The following is a 5922-nucleotide window of genomic DNA, read 5'->3' on the forward strand; positions in this document are numbered from 1 at the left end:
ACACCTGATCCTGTTGCCCTACTGATGTCACCGTGTAGAGAGCCATAGAGCCTCGCAGCACAGAAACAGGCCCATTGGCCACCATGGCAGCTATCTACACAAGACCCATTTACCCACGATAGATTTGTAGCCTTCAGTGCCTTTGCGATTCAAAATCCTTGTCCAAAATCCTCTTAAGCGTTGAGACAGAATCTGCCTTCATCAACTCTTCACCTATTCCTGCATTTCAGACTCAAACCAAATTCCCCTTCAGATTCCCTCCAAACCTCCTACTTGCAACCTTAAACCTATGCCCTCTTGTCTCAGACAACATTTTTTCCCTCTCTGCCAGGATTATGAAGAACAATGTTGGCTCAAATTATCATCTGAAGTCAATGCAGTCACCAGTCAATAGAAGTTCAAGTCTAAAGTGTGGCTAGGTTGTGTAACCCAGAGTAGCACCAACAATCAAATAAATCACCAGCAGCTTTCTGGTTTGTAAATTCGTCCTCAAAAGAGTCTTTTAAAATCCTTGTTTTCTTTGGGGGGGGGGGGGGGGGTCAGACAAATGAAACCTTAAAAGACCATTCATAAGTTCATAAGTGAAAGGAGCAGAAATAGGCCATTCAGCCCATCAAGTCTACTCTGTCATTCATTCATGGCTGATCTATCTCTCCCTCCTAACATTCTCCTGCCTTCTCCCCATAACCCATGGCACCCGTACTAATCAATAATCTATCTATCTCTGCCATAAAAATATCCATTGACTTTGCTTCCACAGCCTTCAGTGGCCATGAATTCCACAGATTCCCACTGCCCTCTGACTAAAGAAATTCCTTCTCATCTTCCTAAAGGAACGTCCCTTAATTCCGAGGCTATGACCTCTGATCCTAGACTCTCCCACTGTTGGAAATATCCTCTCCACATCCAGGCCTATCCAGGCCATTGGTTTTAACATAGATGGCTCCATTAATTAGGAACAATATCGTGCCAATTTCTTGCTGCAGATTCTGGTTGACAGGGTTCAAAATTGTAAGGAGAATGTGTTTGTTCTGATCCGGACACTGTGTGAAGAAGTCTTGAGGAACCTGTTGGATTTTACAGTTGATCATCTTTGTGCATTGTTTTTGTGACCTCTTCATCAAAATGTTTCCTTCTTTTGCGGAGTCTCTGCATAGAAATTCTTGGAACCTGAAGGTGGTGAAGGATTTTATTTCATCAGTTTAGAATGCTTGGAGTCCAGGGGAAATGCGTGCCAACATCAGAATGGTCAGTTTTCCAGCTTCCAGCCCTGGTTGCCTTATTACGTCCTATGGGTGGCCCGTACGTCTCCATGGTTATAGACAATAGACAATAGGTGCTTGGGGCAGGCCATTCAGCCCTTCGAGCCAGCACCGCCATTCAATGTGATCATGGCTGATCATTCACAATCAGTACCCCGTTCCTGCCTTCTCCCCATACCCCCTGACTCCGCTATCATTAAGAGCTCTATCTAACTCTGTTGTTGTTTTATAGCCTTACGGCCATCAAGTGAAGACCTTATGAAAGATCACTGGTCCACAACAAGATGTATTGTTTTGATAATCTGATAGATGTGGAAGAGACTCATCAGGATGGTGTCTGGATAGGAGGATTTTAGTTATCAGGAGCGATTGTATAAACTGGACTTGGTATCCCTGAAGTTCAGCTTAGTTTACCAGTTTAGTTCACTTTAGTTTATTGTCACGTGTACCGAGGTACAGTGAAAAGCTGGAGCGGAGGAGGTTGAGAGGATGACCTGATAAACATATACAAAATTACAAGAGGCATAGATAGGATTGATAGTCAAAAATCATTTTCCTTCATTATAGGGAAACCAAAACCAAAAGGGCATAGGTTTAAGAAAAGAGGAAGACATTTTAAAGAAGATGTGAGGGGTAAGTTTTTCACAGAGTGGTTGATATCTGGAATCAAATACAATACAATACAATACAATATATCTTTATTGTCACTGTACAGGGGTACAACAAGATTGGGAATGCACCTCCCATACGATGCAATAAATTAATTAGCTAGTCAGTATTCATTTAAACAACCCAATGAAACAAATTAGAACAGTTTTTAAACAGAGTAAAGTGCAGTAGGTCTGTGCCGGTTCACTGTGCCAAGTGACCATCCGGCTCAGCAGGACCGGTTCAGAGCAGCTATGGCCCTGGGGATGAAGCTGTTCCTGAGTCTGGAGGTGCGGGCATAGAAGGCCTTGTATTGTCTGCCAGATGGTAGTAGTTCGAACAGACTGTTGCAGGGGTGTGAAGGGTCTTTGTGGATGCTGGTGGCTTCTCTGAGGCATCATGTGTTGTAGATGCCCTCCAAGGCTGGTAGCTGTGCTCCGATGGTCCTCTGAGCTCTATGTAATAGAGAGTGGCATAATGGTGCAGTGGTAGAGTTGCTGGCTCACGGAGCCAGAGACCCGGGTTCAATCCTGTCAAGTGCTGTCTGAACAGGTGCTGTCTGAACAGTTTGTACGTTCTTCCTGTGACCATGTGGGTTTTCTCCAGGTGCTCCAGCATCCTCCTACATACCTAAAAACGTACAGGTTTGTAGGTTTATTGGCTCCTGTAAATTGCCCCTAGTGAGTAGGACGCTAAAAGTGGGATAACATAGAACTCGTGTGAATGGGTGATCGATCGTCAGCGTGGACTCAGTGGGTCGAAGGCCTGTTCGCACGTTGTATCTCTCAAAATGAAAAGAAAAAGTTTAAAAAATAGTTACTCTGTGTATGAGAGGGTGTGAGAAAGAGAGGCGAGTGTGAGACAAGGTGCCTATAAAAGAGGGTATGTGTAAAGAAGGAGTTTGCGTGTGAGTGAGAGGGAGGGAAGATGAAGCCAACAGGTGGGAAAAGAAAGTTAGGATGGGAAAGAAAGAAAGATGGTGAGAGAAATTGAGAGTGGGGTAGCAGGTGAGAGGGCTTTGGGGAAGAGGAAAGCAGGGCCGTCTTAACGCATGGGCCTGATGGGCACTTGCCCGGGTGGTCCCACGAGCATAGGGGGCCCCATGCTGATCTGTGTATGTTAAGTGACTTGCAAAAAATAAATACTACTTTAAAAATGTAGGTTCAATAAGTGATTTTTTCGCAAACATTTTCGGTCCCTAAGTGCTTCTCACAGCGATCTGTAAGTGCTTTTCGCAACAATGTAGCACCCTAAGTCCATCGCTAAGTGCTTTTCGGTAAGTGCTTTTCGCCGGCACGACAGGGGGGGGCTGGTAGGGAAAGGGGGGTGGGGGAGAGTAACGGTGGGTGGCCCCAGTACGCTGCTTTGCCCGGGGGCCCATAATGCTGTAAAAACGGCCCTGGAGGAAAGGAATGTGAGAGAAGGCTTGTACAAGAGAGGGGTGGGTGAAAGAGTGTGCTGAGAAACGAGACAGAGAGAGAGAGGGGGGGGGGAGAGGATGAAAGCAAGAGAGAGGGGTGGGAAGAAGAGAAAGTGCAAAGAGCCAAAAAGAAGGAAAGGTACAGATGCTGAAAATCTGAAAAAATACATTAATGATGGAAACTCAGCAACTATGAAAAGAAAAAGAGATGTTGTTTTGGGATAATGGCGGACAGGAAGCAAAGAGTAGGAATAAACGGGTCCTTTTCGGAATGGCAGGCAGTGACTAGTGGGGTACCGCAAGGCTCAGTGCTGGGACCCCAGTTATTTACAGTGTATATTAATGATTTGGACGAGGGAATTGAATGCAACATCTCTAAGTTTGCGGATGACACGAAGCTGGGTGGCAGTGTTAGCTGCGAGGAGGATGCTAGGAGGCTGCAGAGTGACTTGGATAGATTAGGCGAGTGGGCAAATGCATGGCAGATGCAATATAATGTGGATAAATGTGAGGTTATCCACTTTGGCGGCAAGAACAGGAAAGCAGAGTATTACCTGAATGGTGACCGATTGGGAGAAGGGGAGATGCAACGTGACCTGGGTGTCATGGTGCACCAGTCATTGAAAGCAAGCATGCAGGTGCAGCAGGCAGTGAAGAAAGTGAATGGTACGTTGGCATTCATAGCAAGAGGATTTGAGTTTAGGAGCAGGGAGGTTCTGCTGCAGTTGTACAGGGCCTTGGTGAGACCGCACCTGGAGTACTGTGCGCAGTTTTGGTTTCCTAACCTGAGGAAAGACGTTCTTGCCTCAGAGGGAGTACAGAGAAGGTTCACCAGATTGATCCCTGGGATGGCGGGACTTACATATGAGGAAAGACTAGATAGACTGGGCTTGTACTCGCTGGAATTTAGAAGACTGAGGGGGGATCTTATAGAAACATAAAATTCTTAAGGGGTTGGAGAGGCTAGATGCGGGAAGATTGTTCCCGATGTTGGGGGAGTCCAGAACCAGGGGTCACAGCTTAAGGATAAGGGGGAAGTCTTTTAGGACCGAGATGAGAAAACATTTCTTCACACAGAGAGTGGTGAGTCTGTGGAATTCTCTGCCACAGAAGGTAGTTGAGGCCAGTTCATTGGCTATATTTAAGAGGGAGTTAGATGTGGCCCTTTTTGCTAAAGGGATCAGGGGGTATGGAGAGAAGGCAGGTACAGGCTACTGAGCTGAATGATCAGCCATGATCATATTGAATGGCGGTGCAGGCTCGAAGGGCAGAATGGCCTACTCCTGCACCTATTTTCTATGTTTCTATGTTTCAATCATAAACACAAACATAATTTGAGTTACAGAGACTTGGGAGAGATGGCGGTGAAACTGAATGGCACTAGTGATGTGGTGGGGACTGAGAGTGGGTGGGGAAAACTTGCTAGATGCAGCTGATCTATCTGGAGGAGCTCGAGCAGAGGAGAGAGTAAAGCAGTGCCAGAACTGTGAGACACAAAGCACTGGAGGAGTTGTTAATCTGAAAGATCATCTCCGACCCCTCTCCCCTGGCCACAAAATCTTTGAAGCACTTCCGTCTGGAAGGCGACTCCAGACTGTCAAAGCAGCCACAGCCAGACATAAAAACAGCTTTTTTCCACAAGTAGTAGTTCTACTCAATAACCAAAGTCTGTAGTCTCTTTTTTGCTCTGGTTTATTTTCACCCACATGTTTAGACCGTAATATTGTATCCTTATTGTTTTGATGTGTTGATGCTTTACTCTTAATTGTTAACTGTATGTTTGTGTTGTCATTTGTGAGCGGAGCACCAAGGCACATTCCTTGTATATGCACATACTTGGCCAATAAACTTATTCATTCATTCATTCATTCAAATGAAAGAAAGTGCTGGAAATAATCAGCAGGTCAGGCAGCATCTGTGAGGAGAGAAGTGGAGTGAACTCAACAACTAGAGTGAGAGAAGAATAAAAAGCAAAAGGAGGGAAAAAACTAAACAACCCTGAAACACTGAGATACAAAACATCCCAGAAACTGGAAATCTGAAATTAGTGATGAAAATACTCAGCAGGCCAGGCAGCGTGTGTGGGGAGTGAACACAGAATGCCTTTTGTTGCACATGGAAATGAGAGAGAGGGGTGGATGTGAAACAGTTTTAAAGAGTACATGTTTGTGAGAGAGTGCAAGAGAAACGGCTGGGACAAGGAATGAGGTGGGAGGTAAGAGAGGGGTTTTGAAATGAGAGAGGGCTACATGACAGAGAGGATCTTATGGAAACTCTGTCGCCTGGTTATCTAAAGTTATTTAATTCATTATTGAGTCCTATGTTGTGTGAGTCTGAGGAGCAGGAGGCCATTCTGCCCCTCAAGCCTGCTCCACCGTTACATAGGGTCATGGTTGGTCAGCCACCTAAGTATCAGCATTCCTCCACTCCCTTCTACTCTGAGAAGAGAGACGAGACCCTAGTTCTAGACTCCTCGACCATCAGAAGCAGTTCCCCTCACATCTACCCCATCGAGCCTTCTTAACAGTTTATATGGAGGCACAGAATCACAGATGCACAGAATCTCTTGCCCAGAGTAGGGGAATCGAGGGC

This window comes from Rhinoraja longicauda, chromosome 30 (assembly GCF_053455715.1).
Source record: "Rhinoraja longicauda isolate Sanriku21f chromosome 30, sRhiLon1.1, whole genome shotgun sequence".
NCBI classification, from domain to species: domain Eukaryota; kingdom Metazoa; phylum Chordata; class Chondrichthyes; order Rajiformes; family Arhynchobatidae; genus Rhinoraja; species Rhinoraja longicauda.